At 40.5% G+C, this 20070-nt stretch overlaps 1 protein-coding gene across 1 annotated transcript in view; it reads right to left on the bottom strand.

The window, feature by feature from the left end:
* ATP10B (ATPase phospholipid transporting 10B (putative)) overlaps window positions 1–20070 on the bottom strand; it is a 154550-nt gene that overhangs the window by 94222 nt on the left and 40258 nt on the right. The gene's annotated exons all lie outside the window — the stretch shown is intronic.

A 20070-nucleotide genomic window follows, 5' to 3' on the forward strand; every position in this document is an offset into this window, starting at 1 on the left:
CATGGTTAAGCCCACAGAAATAAATAGGACAATGAACTCAAAGTGAAAAAAAAGAAAAGAAATGAAATGTCAATGTTAAACTTCTAAGCAGCATTCTGCCTTCCTCCAGTATTACTGGAGAAGGGATTTAAAAAGTTGTAAAAAGACACTAGAAAAGTTTGAATCTTTAAGCTTTCCTAGTTGGGATATTATTACTATGGTCTCAGACAATCGATATTTTGGGAACAGTTTTCTGGTTAAAAAGCCAAGAAGCACCAGCCTGTTCTTTTAGTCCTCTGGTGTGATTTAAGTACTCTTAGTGCCAGGAGATACAAAGAAACGCTCCTGAAATAGTCTCTCACTTTAAGAATTAACTTTTGGTTCGATAGATAGCAGCAGTGAATCATCAGATATTTAGGATTACGGCAACTTGTCCCATAAGTTTGGTAACTGACTTTCAGTTCCAAATATTCCATGTACAAAAGTATGATCTCAAATGTATACTTTCACTTTTTCTTACTTACTGAAGTCAGCAGAGCATCACGGTCTCAAAGATGAACGCTGTCACATATGCCAACGTGACTGTGGTTTGTCTCCCTATTATTGTGCCTGCAGACATAAGTTCACTCAACCCACATTCTGAGCTCACTAGACATGTATCAGCTCCAAAGCAGAAAGCTGTGTATCTGTGGTTAAAAGCGCTGAGCCCAAGCTAATGAGCCCCTATGAGACACAAGATATAATGGCCTGGACTCAGTGCCTGCTGACGTGGCTACGGTGCAGCCTCTGCCTCCGACGGCACTGGTGTTGGGTACGTGGAGCAAAGTCTGCAAGCAAAGGCGTATCAGCATCCCCTTATGAGCCTGTGCCACTGGTTTCATAGAGAAGCAAACTCCCAAATCACACAGGTACTTTTGATAATTCTGCTTGCACTTCTTAGCTCAGGACTGACTGAAAACGACTGGCAAATCTAGAAGGTAGCAATTCGGCAGGTCGCGTCCCTGAGCTCTCTGCCGGCTCCTCTGCCAGAGGTCACCGCTCCTCACCCCTGAACACGTGCCCGTGCACACACCTCCAGCTCCTCCAAGCACCAGCTCACGGCTCAGCTCTGACCAGGACACTGCTCTGGGGCAGCAACTATGAACCTTCCTGCTGATTCTTCCACACAGCAGTGACCCAGAGCTGAGGTTAGCAACTTCTAAAACTGCTGCCACAAGACTCGCTCGCACTCACCTATCAAGAATAACTGCAGAACTGTGCACAGCAGTGAGATAAGCAAGCTGTGTGTTTAAATTATGTCTGAATTACTTGGTTGCTGTGGACAGCACTGAGAATCCAGCTTCGTTCAGGAACTGGACCTTCAGAAAGCTGCCCGCTCCTTAAAGACATCACAGGTAGAAAAGGCAGCCACTAAGGATGAACAGATTGGACTGGAAAACCTGCTTTTCATGTCAAATCTGAGTGCCTTCAGCTTCTAAGAGCTTCAGTTAGGCAAAAAGCTTGGCAGAAAGGATCTGCATATAGCACCACATTAAAAGGGGAGCTGGTGGCAGAATGCGTTATAGTCCTCATCGGCTTGTGAAGGACCAGTGATACTGCAAGAACCTGGGGCAGCTTCGTGTGCTCCCTTCTTCTGCTTCTCTTGGTTTTGATTATCAGTTTGATTTCGGTTCTGCAGCGCAGCATGAGAGACTAAGGTATCTTCTGTATTACAGAAGGGGTTTTAATAAGAGCCGATCTGATCAAAAGAACATTTTAGCTCCATCTATTACCAAAGAAGGCAATCCCTACTATCTTTTGTACTGCAAAATGTTTATTTTGAGACTGTCATGGACTTTTAAGGGGAAAAGCCACAAATCAGTTCTAGAGATCAGTCTTTGCTTAGGAGTCATATTCCCTCTCTCAGCACTACAACATGAACTGGAAAAAAAACCCATTCTGATTTCATTGAGCTAATTTTATTGAACTTCTAACTGTGAATCACAATGTAAGAAAAAAAAAAATCGAACTCCAGGAAGATAGTTTTAAAGCATTTTTACAGGAAACTCTTATTTCATGACTTTTACTAGACATATGAAATGCTAAAACTCACAACTTTCTCAAAGGATACTTACTTCGCTTATTAAGACCAAAAAAGCTAGAGAGAATAATTATTGAATACTACGGTTTCTCATCTTCTGACAAACTGTCTTTATAAGAAATTCTCTTGTCTTTCCTCTTTTTGACTACCATGTTGGAAACGGTAAAACAACAGCAAGGGCAACACAGGCACTATTTCAACCCATCTTGTTTGGAGCCCTTGTGCACAAACCACAGCAACTTGAATACTTGCCTTCCCTTAAGACAGCAGAGGCAAAAAAGAGGGGTTTTTTCCTCCCATTATTGGGAAAGGACACACATGAGTGAGTTGCTGCTAACCAAAATAGCAAAGAAAATAAAACACACCATACAAGAACTTTAGCTGTTTGGTATTCTAGTCTTGGAGGTACACAAACCCACTAAACAACTCATGAAACTGTATAGCCTACCACGTCAAGATGTAAAGGGTGCTCTTCTAGTGAAATCAATCCTTCCAATAATCCTCAGGGTCAGATTATACTACCAAAAACTTCTTAAATACTTCACTGAACTGTCCATTTTGCCTGCTATTGCTTTGGTCACTCTCAAAAACATGCAGACAGTAAGCACTGACAAAATATCAGGACTAGACTACTGCTTTATACAATACTGCTTCTCCTCATAAATACAGTCAAAACATGCAATTTCTTCTTACAGATCCTGCGTCTCTTGAGATTATCATAACACAAAGAGACAAGAGAGGGAAAACATGCCTCTTTTCCCAAGTGGTTTTACTTTGACAGCATGTTCTACTTAGTCAATATCATTGCTTTTTTTGTATTCTCACTTTTTGTGTCTACATCAGCTTATTTAATTTCCTGGCACTATGGCACCACTGGTGGGAGTAACATAGCTGCTGTCATTTCACCTACATTTTTTCTGAGGTCTGGGGAAAGTGGTGGCCATGCCAGCTGCCAGTCAACCACAGCGGATGTAACACAGAGGGAGAACGAAGGAGAAGAGACCACTGTAGGGAAGACCACGTGCCAGTTTCTGTCCTGGGCAGGTCTGACACAGGAACAGAGAAAAGATACAACTCAAAACGACACCAAAGAGGAGCAATTTTGAAGCAATGTACAGCACCTGAACCTACCTTGCAAGAGATGAACGTTTTAATGCTTGTAAATGAATGAGTGTTTCTGACAAGACACCATGTAAGCACAAAGAACAAATGAACAACAGTAAGAAATAAAGCCTGTGATCCTGCAAAACTACAATAAGAACACCTACAGCTTCTATATCCATATGATTTATGTACTTTAAGAACTACTTAAGGTCAAATTCCCAGCTGTGAGTACTATGGCTGTTCCCCAAAGGTGTTTGAAAGCAGTGATTCATGTCCTCAAATGCTTTGATAGAAGCTTACTCAACGTGCCAATAGGCTAATTAAGAGACGAGAGGTGCGTGTAACTAATAGGATATTTGGCCTTAATATTTGCAAAACCTGCCAACTGCCTTCTTTATAACCAGAAAAAAAAATAAAAATCTGACAACTGAGGGGAGGTTGGCCTGAAACCATACACGCACACACTCTACTGGCCGCGCTGCTCAGAAACCCTCAGCGCTCCCCGAACCCCTCTCTGGCTAATTAAATTCCAGACAAGGTAGAAAATTACTGTATTAGCTCTACACTCTCTGCTGGCTGGTTTTATAAGCAATTCCTAGCAGAACTACCTGAGCAGCCTTTTGGCAAAAATAACATAATGAGTTAGTAAAAAGTAATAATAAAGAGCACCCACCCACATTTTACTTCATAAATACAAGCTGCACACCGAGCATGGAAAGGCCAGTTCTGAGGACAGCAATGTATCATCTTCCAAAGGATGGTAATGAAGCAGAGGTTCCCTGCGCACAGGGCGAGGAGAAAAGGCAGCGAGACGGAGCATAAGGAGGATGGCTTGGGAGAAAACTCCATCCTTGCCTGCTCCCCAAACCCTCTTAAGGAAGCGCTGGCAGTTTGCTGTCCAATCCACCACAGACTATTTACAAGTCCTCTGCAAGACTCAAATCCACAAATTAATTTTAGATAAGAGACTGTAAAATTGTTTCAATGTGACAGGAACATTAACACTGCCCAGTATATGCAAGTACTAACTTCCTGAATTTCTGCTTTTCAAATGTACTTTTAACTATTCTAGGCTAAAATATGTATGCTGCATGCTCAGGCAAACCTCCAGCTGCATAGAAATGAAATATTACTGAAAGAGCTTGTTTACAAGAGCTGGCTGGAGCAGCTAATATATATTATAATATGCTAAGCTCTGATAGTCCTATATCAGTTGCAATTACTTAAAAATGCAGTAGCTCTAAGATTGAGGCAAATTAAATTCTCTTTATTCATGAAGTAACTAAAACAATGGGCAGGGAAATAAAAGAATATCTGTGGTAAAAGGTAACAACTGGTAACAGACAGGCTGCAGGCAGCAAAATGTGCTTGTTGACAGCGCCCTGGAGAACGCTAAAGAAAACACCCAGTTTTCTTTAATTGCTTCTTACTTACATTGTTTGATCCAGGCACGTAAGCTCTATTAAACTACCGAAAACAACCTCCCTCCTTGGGTTTACTCATTGCATAAAGTTTATTTCAAAACGGGAATCCGGGTGCCTCGCAAAGGCTCTCAACTTTTCCAAAGAATTTTGCTGAGGACGGTATAGACATGCTCGCCCAACCTGCACACAGAGAGGCAGACCTGGGTCCGCATCTCCAAACAACCCACCCACCCACCCAATGTCTACTCAAATAATTAAAAAGCTTACTGAAAGCAAGACCAGGGGAGAAAACAGCGTGTCGATTGGTTTGTTCAGAGTGATGCTGCACAGAACTCAAGGCAGATATAAAAGTGGCGCAGCCCAAGAACAAACAGCGTGTGTGCGCACATTCTGCAAATTTAAGGGTTGTACTCTTTGCTTACACATGCATAATACCAGCAAAATCTCACCTACCTACATTAGCCCTTGTAAACGGAGAATAAAAATGAATGCTGGATTATTTTCAGTTTTGTAACTGATGGAGAAACTACTAAAGCATGTTCCCAGAGCGACTGAGACCATTTAGAATTAGATAACCTCAAATGAGGGCACTTGCTTGGAGGGATCTACCTGCAATACCACACGGGAGAAAAATCTGCCCAAATGCAGAATAACTCAAGGGTGTTTGTAGTCAGAGGAGCGGGTGGGCAGGAGAGTGAGCACTATCTGCTGAACCTGAGGTCAGCACAAGCCGAGGAAATGGGAACAGGCAGTTCCCAGAACAACATTATCTAAACGTCGGCACATCTCTGAAACAGGAAGAAAAAGCTGTTCAGCAGAAAATAGCCTAAAAACATAAATATGCGTGCTTATTAATGAGCAAATAAAACCTTACTCTTCAGTAGGATCCAGAGGTCTCTGTTATAAAATATAATAGCAGCAATCTGCCAAAATTAGGTTTGTTTCAGAACACCGATGGGTATAGGGACAATGGGGTATAAGGTCTTGGTCTGTAAAATACAGGGGACACAGAGAGACTTACAAAAGGATATGGCTATTAGCAACATTAAATAATTTAGAAAATGGCTCTCAGGGTCAGGAAGTTTGGTAGCCCTTGCCCTACAGCTTCACTATCTGCATTAACTAGTGCTCAATAGCTCAGAAGCTTAAATTCACACAAGGTTTGCACAGAACTTTATCCACAAAAGGTGGGAAGAACAACCAGCTGAGCCAGTGGTCCAAATTAAGCCTCAGAAATACAACAGAATTCAAATATTGGTACGTGTTCCTAGTCCACACCCTCCTAATCCTCCTGAAATTACCATATAAATAAAGTGTCACTGTGGATTTAGTCAGTTAGTGATCACTTGCAGGTAAACCTCATTACTGGTTACGCTAATAGGAAGACTGCAAATAGATAAGAAAAATAAAGAGAAGGAGATTTGAGTCTCCCACCATTTTGTAAAAAGAGTATTTAAAATTAACCTTTTGGAAATCTTACCTTAATGACAATATTATGGCACAGATGAACAAAATATGACATTAACATTCTTATCTTTCTGAAACAAATTACTATTAGCCATCACAACCACTCCTCCCACACACAACCCATACCCATGCACAAGACTGACAGAGATTGATTTTTCAACTTGTCTAATTGGCCTGAGGATATAGGAAATTAACTGGATCCTGCTCTGCCTGAGCTAGCAGCTTTTCTGTTTGCGAGGAGCAGAAAGCAAGCAAGATTACATATTACTTATTGTTATGTCAATTTTCTTGCTAGAAAAAATTAGAGGTAGTTTTCTCTGCTGGGGTAATTATTTCTCTTGCATAGAAACTTACAGTTTCTGTTTTGTTTCCTTGATACTTGTTTGTTGGCTTGATGCTTGCTTTATTTATTTAATTTCTAAAAGCTTTTAAAAAAGACTGGAATTAAGGAGATTATTCCTCAGGAAACGGGAATGGTGAAGGATGACTCAAAATGCTCACAGAGGTAAATACAAATACACCACTGCTTTTCTCCAAGTTCACACAATAGCCCTGCAATGAAATAGCTGAGGGCAAATGAACACGAAGAGTACTGATGTACCAGCATTACTAACATACCACACATCCTTTTGAACTGGTTTTTTTTTTAGACTCTGTAAGCAGTCCATCTTTGCATTTTTTTTTTCCCCCTTAATTCACCTTTCAGTAGCTGAACGAGAATCAGTAGGCAGCCTCTGAGAAGCACCGCTCTGGGCACCACCACCATAAAGCTCGTTCCTGCGGCTGACTCCCAGTTCAACTTCTTAGCACCAACGTTTGGACTGAATTTACTCTGCAGCCTTTGCATGAGTGGGGTCACTTAATCTCCACCTTCTTTCCACAAAACATTGAAAATCTACCTGAAGCTATTACAAAAGTTACCTCAGGATAAAGGGGACAACAGTTTTCACCAGTGCATAAGCTTCCCTCCCTAACTGCTCCCCAAACCAGGCTTTCTTTAAAATATGAACCAGACATAAAGCTCACAAAAGTTCCCAATGCAGTATTCCCCTCTTGATTTGGTAACAAAAGGATTATTTTTTTTATTCCTGTCTCCTTGAGAATGCTTTCATTTTCATATTTAAACTTCTATATTTCTTCTTCCCTGAATCTCCCTGGAAAGAGCTCTTCCGCAGTCTTCCGTGACGTACTATCGATATTAGTATTCTGCTGCTAATTCAGCTCCTCTGCTCCACAGCCACACAGCGGAGTACCCTAACGCAATCATATTGTCTGCTATCCACAGCAATAAAGATAATCTTTTCTGAACCCCCTCACATATTGGCAGTCTTTGGTTCAACGGATTACTCTTTGAAGGAGTTTAAGAATATATATAAAGTGTAAAATAAAACTTTACCAGAAACAGCTTCACAAGGCAACAACTACTCTATATTAAAACGGAAAGTTTCTGGTTTTATGCTCCATTTCTTCCCAATATGGATTACTTGTTTCTGAAAAAGTCTCTATTTTGCCTGTTCTAAAACCTGAGTGTTTTTAAAGACCCTGGAAAAATTAAAAAGTCAAATCAGCAATGCATATTAATGTTGCTTTTTGTATTACTGAATTCTGCAGTAATGTTTACTGTTTCGAGGGGAGTTTATAATTATGCAAATTGCTAAGCAGTCTGCATAACGTACAACATGTTTGGGTTCACTGACTAGAGGCTGAGATACATTTCTTTAATGCTGCTTGTATGCTCTGCAATTCAGTTTGCATTTCTTACGCTCCACTGCGCTGTACCTGTCTCCAGCAGTATCCCCTGCGTTTCAGAATTTATATGCACCCTCAGTACCTTTGCAGACATTTGGCTTTCAGAAATTACTTAAATAATTTATGTGTGCTAACTTAACATTTCGCAAAGCAAAGCAACATTTTGATAGCCTTGTAGCTGCTGAAACCTAGTGAAGAGACTTTCACCCTTTTCATTATGAACTCAATTGTTCTCATCATAGTTATAACTTAAACGTTGTGAAAGCTGTTCTAAGCTGCACATATGACATTTAAGTGGGTGTTGGTTCTTTTTTCAAATCAAATTTTCTTACATGTACTCCATTGCTTTAAACACTGCATACCTCCTTCATATCATTCGTACCCTGGCTGTAGTCACTAACAGACTGTTTCCTGATCCTCCTTCCAAAGGCGTACATCATTCCCACCTGCTTGTGCAAGGCCGTTCGAATGGACGTGCCTGTGCTGCTGCTGGCGTCTGGTCATAGCACATGATCCCAGAATGGTAACAGAATATTTTGAGGTGGGCTGGCAGGGCCCAACAACCCCCAAGCCTCCATCAGATTGTTGAAACATTCTGCCCCGTGTGAAAGGTTGATCCACTCAATCGCCTTCTTAAAATACCATCTAGGCAATAATCCCCAGGCCCCTGAAAGCCAGCCAAAGCGATTAAATACCCCTACAGACAAGTGCAGGCAGCGATCAAGCCTTTCTGGCGTTCCCAGCTATGACTGGCTCTGTCACAACCTTGTGAATCCTGCGGTCTGTAGCCTGCTCATGAGTCAGGTTTCCTTGGCTTTGAGACAAGATCAGCTCTTGGCTAAACACCCCAAACTGATGCGGTCAGCCCTGCGGCAGCACTTAACTCCTCACTGTATCCCAAGGTTACCTCGCAGGAAATGATAGCAGCAGCTGCAAGTTAAGCATGAAAGCAGCTGGAAATTCTACCCTCTTCAACGCCTGCTGCTCAGTGCTGTGGCAAGGCAGCGCTTGCTCCCTTGGGATTCACCCGTGCTGACCGGCGAAGGGGGGGTTCCTATTTTATCGTTAACGACAGCCTCTCAGGATCAGAGTCAACACTGGCTGGAGCCTCTGCTGCACACATCCCCCCTGTGCCATAACGGCACAATTTTAGTAGGTGATTAATTAGACCAATTATTAACTTCAGCCCATCCTCAGGGTGTGGACCATGCTATGCAAACTGATAGACTCAAAACCACAGAAGGTCTTGACTCAGCTCTGGTTATGTTTTTATATGGTCTCTGTGGAACAGCAATGCTCAATTAACTTATATTACTGTCTACAAACTTAATAGAGTTTTTATAGCTAGAAGAAATCTGTAACATTTTTTTCAAGCTCCAATGTCTGAGATTAGCTGAAAATGGCTTTTGTCCTCTGGTAGAAGCCTATAGTGAGTTAGACCTAGCAAGCCTAGGTCTAAGCATGGGAGAGGCTGCGCAGTATCAGTCTTGATTTTCCCTGTTCTCCCCGAAATTCAGTATGAAATCCACTCTTATTAACTATTTCTGAAAGAGATAATACTCAATCCACATCCACCCTTTGAAATAAAAGGAAAAAATCTGGAAGAGAAGATTTTTTTCTGCTTTGACTCTGCTTTCCACATTAGTTATTTTGTGTCTACAGTTCAGCTGAAAATGGCTTTTATAATTTTCTTATATCTACTTATTTTAAAAAAGAAATTTCTTTCAGCGCTTTCTAAGCTCCCTTGTATAATTATATGAGGAATATAAAACATTCTCCCTTCAGGGAATAAGCCAGCTCACGCAGCTAAGAAGAAATTTTCCTTAGAGACAGATAATTTCATAATTAGCCACTACAGGATTTCTTGTGGCTTCCAGCTATCATGGGAGAAAAGGTATCTGACCAGCCTGACTCACTGGCCTCACACAACGTCGCTGTCACTGTGTTCTGACTAGAGTGGAGCGGACAAAAACTCTGGTAAAAAAATCCAGCCTGCCAATGCTAGCAATGCTTTTTTTCCTTTTCTTTTTTCCTCTTTTTCTTTTTTTTTTCCCCCCTCTCCTTTCAGGTTTTAATTAAGGTTGATCTTAACTTACCCACTAAGCTTCTGTTTAATAAGCTGAACAACATTTGTATTAGTCAGAATATGCACCTTCTACATCTCCTTCCCTTCTGGAAGACTTTGTGTTTGTTCATGTGCCAGATTAGATGACACTTCTGTGATAGATTTGCAAAGTCTAATACTGAACATGCATGTGCAAGATTCAAAGATGTAGTGACATTGTTTTTTCCTTGTAAGACCTCAAGAAACTACAACGATTAGATCTTTCTTGTGCCAAGACATGTAACTTACCAAAATATGCAAAAGTTCCTCCTTGAAGGAATACACAATTTCACTGAACAAAAGAACAAGGGAATGAGAAAAGAAGAACATAGAGCTACAGTGAGAAAATTATTTGTCCAATATTAGAAGGGCCTCCTGAGAAATCTAGAGTACAAGTCCAGATCCTTAGTAACATATCACCTTTACTCCTCTTTCTGGAAGGTGCCATTTTCATCTAAACAAATGAACCATTTCCCAGATATATGCCAGGTATTACAGTGAAATAGAGCTAGTATAGAATTTATTACCATTGTACCTTAGACTTCACTGATCAAAGTAGCTAAACCAGATACTTAATTCCCATTGCTTTTTGTGCATTAAGTATCTTTCAGCCACTGCTTCCTGTTCAAGAAAACTGCTCAAATCAGTCATACCCTTTAACATTGCATTCAGATGATTGTTGCCCAGTCAACTGCTAAGCAAACAGTGCTTAACTAGTCATATCATTGGGTCTAGGCAGCAGAAAAGCTTGAAAGAACACTTTGGACAAGAATAAATGGCAATGTTATGTACTGTGGTCTAGTCTGAGGAAAAACAATCAAAGAATAGCTCTTAAAGGCTGAGAAGATGAAACCCAATGATGGATGGATGTAGGAAGAAGAAGTTCTAACCTGAAGCAGATGGGAAAAAAACCACGTAATTGAAATAAATTAATTTTAATGCTAGTTATTTCCCTGATACTTTTTATTTATTTTCTTATCTTACAGTTTGATCTTGCTAAAGTTAATGCTTTGTATATATTTCCTTTCTTGTTCCCCATACAAGCCTCACCTCTTTCATCTGCTTGGTGTCCTCTCTCTGACCAGGCTCAGATGCTGCAAGAGAAAACATGGCCTCCTGCCTCAGCTGGCCAAGTCCAGAGGCTCGCATCTTGACCAGAATTTGCTCCTGTCTGAGCTCCTTGGTCACAGCTTTTGCTCCCCTGAAGAGCCAGGACTGTTGCCACATTTCAGACTAGCTGTTGTCTACCAGTTCAGGAGCATTTTGAAGTGATCAAGCATTGTTAAATATAAATATCTCCTATGACTACATTCATATTGTCTATTAATTTCTGATTCATGTGTCTCATTTAAAAGAATCCTGAAGGAATGAACACCTATACCAATCTGATTAAACGGAACAAGTGGTTTAGCTCTGCACTCCAAAAGGGAAGAGTTGAAGCCTCCCAAGGTAAACAAATGCTTAGCAGGCAGCCACACAGAGACCTCGAGGACCTCAAAATGGGATAGTCAAATAGAAAAACAGATGAAAATGAAAGAAGCTTAGCTTTAAAATTATTTAAGCAAAATACCACAACCTCAGTATTTCTAAGCAGAAAATAAATTCCCTAAATGATCAATTACTATTGCTGAGAATTTGCAAACTCTCGCAATAGCGTAGTTACCACAGCACAACAGTGGTTACGCTTGCATGTTACGGCTACTAGGATGAATATGTTTATATAAAGACTGCAGTGTTGTTTCTAACAGAAGTCTACAAATAAAAATCAGTGAGTTTTGAGAGAGACCTAGCTACGTGTTCTGCTTTTTACTAAACAGAGAAATAGAAATATTAAAAAAAATGAGGCAAAACTTGTACCACCTTGGAAATAGAAACATAGTGGTTTCTGGCTAAGGAGAGCATGACTTTCTTAAGCGGTAAAAGAAGTGCTAACCTGATAAGGTGTGTAACATGTTATTTTGAAATGTTTGCAATTAAGCTATTATAGTTGCAAACGTCCTTATTGTAAGTTAGGTGAAAATAGACAGCAGTTATTGGACAGTAGTATTGGGACCAATGCTGTTTAACATCTTTGTCGGCGACATGGACAGTGGAATTGAATGCACCCTCAGCAAGTTTGCCGACAACACCAAGCTGTGTGGCATGGTTGACATGCTGGAGGGAAGGGATGCCATCCAGAGGGACCTTGACAGGCTGGAGAGGTGGGCCTGTGCAAAACCCATGAAGTTCAACAGGGCCACGGGCAAGGTCCTGCATATGCGTCAGAGCAATCCCAAGCATGACTATAGGCTGGGCGGAGAGCAGCCCTGAGAAGAAGGACTTGGGGTGTTGGTTGATGAAAAGCTCAACGTGAGCTGGCAATGTGCGCTTGCAGCCCAGAAAGCCAACTGTGTCCTGAGCTGCATCAAAAGAGGTGTGACCAGCAGGTCAAGAGAGGGGACTCCCTCCCTTTACTCTTCTCTCATGAGACCCCACCTGGAGTACTGCATCCAGCTCTGGGGACCCCAGCATAAGGAGGACATGGACCTGTTGGAGCAACTCCAGATGATGAGAGGGCTGGAGCACCTCTCCTACGAGGACAGGCTGAGAGAGCTGGGGTTGTTCAGCCTGGAGAAGAGAAGGCTCCAGGGAGACCTTAGAGCAGCCTTCCAGTACCTGAAGGGGCCTACAAGAAAGCTGGGGAGGGACTGTTTACAAGGGCATGGGGTGACAGGACAAGGGGTAATGGCTATAAACTATCAGAGGGTAGATTTAGGTTAGATATTAGGAAGAAATTCTTCCCTGTGAGGGTGGTGAGGCCCTGGAGCAGGTTGCCCAGAGAAGCTGTGGATGCCCCATCCCTGGCAGTGTTCAAGGCCAGGTTGGATGGGGCTTTGGGCAACCTGGGCTAGTGGAGGGTGTCCCTGCCCATGGCAGGGGGTTGGAACTGGATGATCTTTGAGGTCCCTTCCAACCCAAACCATTCCACAATTATTATTAAATAAATACCGTGACTTTGAGTGATTCAAATATAACTATCTGAAAAACTTGTTTGGAAGTTATTGTTAAGAACCTAATCAATGAAAATCACTTATAAAGACATATGTAAATGGGACAGATTAACTGATCAAAATACTGTGCCTGAGAGTTTAGTTAAAAGGTTGAGATCTTATATATTTGCAGCCCTTTTTCTGACCTCCAGAAACAGGTAACTTCTAACAGTTTACTTGCTGGAATGTTATTCAGTGTTAATAACATACAGTGCCAACCTACATTTATTTTTTCTGTTGTAAAAGGGTAAAAAAAAGTTCCTAAAAAAGCTGTAATAATTATAGATGGCTGTATACAGTAAGGAGCCTCAATAAATAATATTTAACTGACTTTTTAACAGATAGCCAGGTGCTCATTCCCCAAACAGCACTAACATTTGCTTCCTAGAGACTTATTAATTTTAAATGCCTGTACCTATGTTAAAATATCTTTAGAATGCTTTTTTCCATTTCAGAAAAAAAGAAATAAAAGTCTTTTAATTTCACTGTCACATAGAAAGCTCTTTTGAGAGACATAAGAAATATTACAAGGAAAAAGAAAATAAAACCATTCTGAGAAAGAAAATAAAAACATTCCGAGTTGTTTAATAAGTAATTCTAAATTCTGTCAGACAAACAGTACAAAAGTAACTCCAGCATTTTTTTTTTTTCTGGAAACAGATTTTAAATAGAGATGGGCTCTAACTTGTAACAGATATTTATGAAAGAAAATGGCCAGAGAATATTCCTTTTTATGAATCACTGTGCTCAGATTTTTCATCACAAAAAAGCCTGAGAAATGATCAAATGAAAGTATGACTACAAAAGTAACAGACATTTTTCATTAAACCTGGAGAACACAATATCTGCTTTATCTCTGCATACATTTCTATATTAGGTTTTGATTGCTTGACAATATTCATAATGATTTGCAATTCTAATATATTGTTTGGGATGAGAATCTGTAGCTATTTCAAGGGGTGGAGGGCTAATTGACATGCTATTTATTGCGACTTTGAGTGCACCAAAATACGAAGGACTTCTCTTGCTCCAGCTACATGACATCCAGATCACCCAACAGAGCTACAGAAAGCATTGCTTTTGGTTTATTGCCAAGTCTTGTGATAGCACCTGGGTTATTCATATTATATAGGGATACCCGCCACCGAAGTCATCTCACTGGCTTTAGAGGACTAGTTTCATAATTTTGTATTATTAAGAGCCTGGCAGAACATACGCGTGGCTGGTCAGCTGTTTCCTTGGGCTTCCTGGAAATTAGTTACTCTCGAAGCGGGCAGTACTTGTCTGAAGGAAAGCTTCCTTTCAGCTATGGTAGGATGAGGTAAGGTCTGAGCCAGGTAGCTCCATGTAGAGTAGACAAAAGAAACCAGGGAAGCTCTCCAATTTCTACAGGTGAATGCCCTTGCTGTCATGTTTCTCTGACCTCTGATACAGAACTTCTTACTAGTTTACTTCATCCATCTTACACATGCCTTTTTTTCTACTTAAAATCTGAACCAGTGTGTCCGAGGGGGCCTTTCTCTCCTCTAAAAATCTATGTCAGTCTATGTATGGATGACCAACTGCATCTGAGCTCACAGCACAAGCCTATAGCTTATAGTGGTTCATCAACTTGCCTGACACCGAGAATGGGCTTGGAAGATCTATCTGTAGGAATAGATTCACCTCCCTGGTGCCAATGCCTGCTGTTGAAATGAGAAAAATAAAGTAACCCTCCATACCATAAGGCATGGGTATTTGAAGTAACTTCTAGCCCAAAGAGATGCAAGCATACTGTTAATGTATACAAGAAACCAATAATTGCTTATCAACAGAAAAAAAGATGCTTCCAATTCAGTTAGACACAACATGTCCTTTTTACATTAAACAAACATAAATTTCCTTGGATAGAATATTTGCAAAACTAATTTGTCTACATTCCTGCGATATATACACACTACACATCAACTAGATATTAAACACTGTAGCAATGAGAACCTACAAAATGACACTTGTTTTAAAAAAAAAAAGTTTCATTAGTTTTCACTGACCAGGAAAGAGCAAACACACAGGGGAAAAAAACCCAAACCACAAACCCAGCCAACAAACACAAACCAGAGTTGCTTTCGTCACGCACGCGAGCAAAGCTTCTGATATGATTTAGCAAATTTCAGTATCTTTTTAGGTCTTGTATTATCTCATTAGGCAGAAGTATAAACTAGAAACAAAAACCACATGAGCACTATATAAATAAGACAGCAAACATAAAATATTCCTTGGAGCAATTTATAAGTGTTCACAAAACTGTAGAGAAGTGAAGTTTCTCTTAACTGAAGAAATGCACAGGGCTAAAGGCGTATTAACCAGCCCTGCTTGATTTATTTCCTCATCGCCCAGCCAAATAGTTTTACATTTTTACATAAGATTTCAAAGATTGAGACTGTATTAAACAGGAACAACAGCCACCTGCCAACGTTTTCATTAAGGGGGATCCCCAAGATTTTTTTGGCATCTGTTGATATTCTATGTTTGTGAAGATAAAATGGCAGTAATAAGAAATCTCCAAAAAATACAGGCAAAACGTGTTTCCCTACAGCTCGGCTCCAGGAAAAATAAAGTTATGACAATCCCCTATGATCACATCACAGATTTTGACCGTGAGGCGTTCTGCAGTCCCTCTGAAAGGCTGAAATAGTTGGTGTCCGATCTCCACACTTCACGTTGCGCTGAGCTCTGCTGCAGCCGTGCCGCAGGTGCACACCGCTGGAGGAAGGCTGAGCTAAAGGCTCCTGTCCGTCTGTCTGTCACAGGCTGGGAAGACAGACCCTAAAGAAAGGGCTCTTCGAAAGGTGGTTAAGGCACCTTGGCTCACAAGGAAATTCGTCATATTTGTGTTTGAAGACAGACAGAAAAGAAAAATCAATAGGGGGGATGCGTAAAAGAATAAATCACGGGGGTGCAATGGAGCAGCAGATAAACGTGCAGTCTGACAGTCTGCTTGGGGCCATCAGGCTGCGATTCTGAAAGAAACTTTCAGTGTAGCAGTTCATTTTACTTAAAAAGTGAATAGACCTAAAAATCAATGCATCTCTCAAAGAGGTATGTCTACCATTCATTATATATGCTTAAGTGATGTTGCAAGCACCTAAACTTGGAATGGCAGCACACTTAGCGTGCTTACGCTACCACCCAGAATGTTCAGAGCCACGGACACCAAGTTCTGCAAGCTGTCTGGGATCACTGCTAAGAAATGGACTTTCCCCAATAAGACACGAACCTTCTTTGCACTCAGAAAAAAATTCATAACCCAGCCTGTGGGTAGCTGGAGCTGCAAGACAATTTTCAAGTTTTCCTTTGCGAAGCTGTGACTTGCATTTCAATGTGCCTGCATCATCAGGGTAATGAAACTGCAGTCTTCTAACAGAAGTTGCGTGCGCAGGCAGAAGTTTATTCCTCTCAGTATCCTGAACACGTTATTTCTAAAAAAAACCCAGAGACAGTAATAAAATCTTTTCTCAAATGATATTCCTTTCTCCTTGTTTCATTAAGGTCATTTCGACCATTCCTGTCACACAACTGCTGGGACATGCTCTCCAAGTGTGTCAACTCTTCAAACAGCTTCTAGCAGAACAGTGAGAGGAAAAGCACGCTTAGCAGAGTTTATTCTCTGCACTTCCTATCCCAGCTGACTCTTTACAATACTGATCACAATCCTTTTGAAACCGTACAAAAGCTGAGATTCTTAGCATCTTTATAAAACACTTAATGTTATTCCGATGTTAGGCATAAAGTTATTTCTTTAAGAAAAAAAGATGACTAAAATGGAAGTATTGGAAACAAATAACATTTCTATTAACTGAGCACCCCACAGTTACAAATGATATTTGGAAAGGCTATCTGATACCACTGAACTAAAAAAAGGGTATATAATCCAGTACTTGGACACTAGATGGCAATGTTAGATTTTATTTAGTCATGTGATTCAAACAATGATTAAATGGGATCTTCTAAGAGAGGAAAACCCTTTTTTGGGTTAAAAAGAAAGGACTGTTTGATCTGGCTAAGTAAGAATAAAGATCTGAATCTTAGTGAATAATACATTTAAAATCATGGAAAATCAGCAAAATACTTTTCTGTGAGATACAAAATATAGATAACCTGGATACAATCATCGAGTAGAAGATTAATAAAAAAAAGAACATATTGTGGTAAGAGCACAGCATGCAGTAAAACCATAACGCTTTATTATTGTCCCCTAAAAAACATTTTACAATACAGTTTCAGTGCTTCAAAGTAAGAGACAAAAGAAATGTACGTTTAACAGTCCATTGCTAAATTCTTCCCTTCTCTGTATTACAGGTATTGAGACATCTGAGGACACCGCTTCCCCCAGCCATCATGAATTTAAGCTTAAATTTCACTACAGTCTTGAGCAGCCAGCTCAGGAAAAGCCAGTAAGGAAAAGCAGTTATTTGCAGCTAATGTATACAACTGCAGAGAAGAATTGTTTTTAGGGCTATTCCTTGGAGAAATGACGATAAGAGAAAGTTGAAGGAGAGATGATAATACAGTTTTATAATATGCAGAAAGCCTAGATTTTTATCAAGACTGTGTTTTTAAACCTATTTCACAGAGAGTTCAGGCTTGAGCCAGCCTGTCTCCCTACACAACAGAAAATGTGTGAAATAAAGGGTAATTTCTATTATTTTGCTGTCTAACAGCAGCAACAACTGTTTTCTCTTTGTCTCTCTTTCAAATAAGAGCAAGAGGATGGAGATCAGTTCCATTCCTGCTTCCCTGGCTGCTGCATCTGCCCCTGCTGCAAAGTACCCTTTTATGCAAACCTATTTCCCGTTCAACGTTCAAAAGAATCTTAAATTTTTAAATATATGTTTCTCTACATTAGCAATCCTTACGTACAGTTATGAACAGGTAAATGAATAATATTTTATAAATAAAATCAACTGGTCTGGTTATGTTGCCTCAGTCAAACACTCTTTATTCTGTGCTGTACAGGGAGCGTTAAACGCGCGATCCCTCACGGTCTCTTTGGGAAATGTACACCAGTCTCACAAGCAAACAGATTTCAGAAACGTTCCTAGTAATTGCTTTTGCTTTTCATTATATTCAGGGAGAATCCAAACCAAAACCACCCAAAAAGCCATTTTCCTTTGGCTGCAGTCATTCTCTCCACAAGCTTTAAATAAAACCACATATGCAAGAAAGATTTCACGTACCAACAGTCTTGTGACTAAGTGACATTAGTGATCATTTTAATGATTCTGACATCAAAGATAATTTTCTCAGAGAAAAATAAAGTCAAGGTTAAATAATTTCAGAAGAAGGACAGCAGTACCGATTTAAATTTTACAACAAGCTTCCCAGTTTTCTTGTGTTATGGTTTGCTGCTCTCTAACCTAAGAATAGTAATCAAATCCAATCTGTCTGGTGGGATGCTATGCTGCTGCCTTTTCAAAGCCATGGGGACAAAACCGCTTGGATGTTAATCTAATTATCTGGTGGAAACACTTTAGGCAGTGTGGTTAAAAAGAGGAAAACACAGCAGGAGACGCAATACAACTTCACTACTGAAACCAATCACAGACGTCTTCTACCTGTCTCGGCCAAATTCATCTGTCATTTCTCCTTCCAACAGCTCTGTGATGATTCAGATTTTGACTCATTTCCCTAACTACAACCATAAAAGAAACACAACAGGAAGAGAAGGAAGTAGAAGTGACAGCTAAAATTTTATTTTTAAATTATATTTGAGATTCAAAAAATGGCAGATGAACACTAAATGGTCAGAGCAACTTGGCCTTGGAAATGCAAATAAGTCACAAAATTTGTAGACTCAAATAGTCCCTATATCCTGGTTAAAGGAGATAAGTAAAGCTGAGAAGCACATTTCTATTAGTGGTTATGAGGCACAACTCTCTCCCATCTGATTATTTGTTATTTATTCCTGGTGCAGCAGTGCCTTGAGCTCTCAGTAAAGTCCAGACTCCCTAGCACAAGACAGGGTAATTCTTGTCCTACAAGAGACAAAGCAAGCAATGAAGGAAGGTAGAAGCAAAGGACTAACAAAGTTAAAGGATGCTCCTTGATGCTGTGGTACATCAGTGGCAGAAAGAAAGAGAGACTGAGGTTTCTGGAGCCCTGGTCTTGTGCACTGACCTCAGAGGGCCTCGTCTCAACCCTTGTTGCCATGGTTTTGTTTACTTAGGACGTACCAAAGCCTGCCTTCCCCAAGCTCCTGTCTCTCCATTAAAATCGCTGTGTTTCATTAACTGGTGCTTTACAGTTGAGCTGGCTGGGCTGGCAATGGACATGGATACAAAATTAAGTGTGGGCAAAGCTACAATTAGAAACGCAGGCAGTAAAGCAGTTCATCATTTGCATCAGTTCAGATGACAGCTCCGCATGAACGACTAATGTAATCGCTCTGTGAAACCAGGATACAACACTGAGACATGGCTCACTTGGGCTAAATGAGCCTGAAAATAATCCAGGTACGTTAACTTAAACAAGCTTGCGTGGCAAGAGGCAGCATCTGGTTTCACTGAGAGAGGACTCCTGATGCTGGCTAAACCACGAGAAATACACTTGTTTCTTATCAAGTAGGGGAAACGGGCACAAAGAGGGGGCAAAACATTTGAGGAGGAGTTACTTTTAGCTGTTGCAAAGTGACCTCAGAGTTAACACAGACTTTCTCAGGACTTGATGCTACCCTTTTCGGCTAGACAGAGCTCTGAGTGGGCAGCAAGCTCAAAGTCTTACCTCTGCATGAACAGAATGATGTTGCTTTGTCACAATGCTGATGTGTAGCAGCAAAATACATTAAAATAGTAATTCTACGCCCTGCATGAAAGTTACTTTTCCCTACGTTTAAAGATTGTGTACATGTCACAATATGAGAAACATAGATCTAAACATCATGCAAGTTTCCCTAATACGTTCTATAACTCCCTTAAGAGTTACAATAATTATCTCACTTTCAGGATTCCCTGGAACTGAAGTGCAATCCGTGAAGCCCCAAAGCCTGAATTAGTTTAGATCATCCTTCTACAACGAAGACTGCAGAGCTTACTTCTGCGAGCTGAAGGTCTCCCCAAAATATTAACTTCTAGTTACACAATTAGCTTAAAAGAAAGG

The sequence above is a fragment of the Grus americana genome, chromosome 14 (assembly GCF_028858705.1).
Source record: "Grus americana isolate bGruAme1 chromosome 14, bGruAme1.mat, whole genome shotgun sequence".
Taxonomy (NCBI): Eukaryota; Metazoa; Chordata; class Aves; order Gruiformes; family Gruidae; genus Grus; species Grus americana.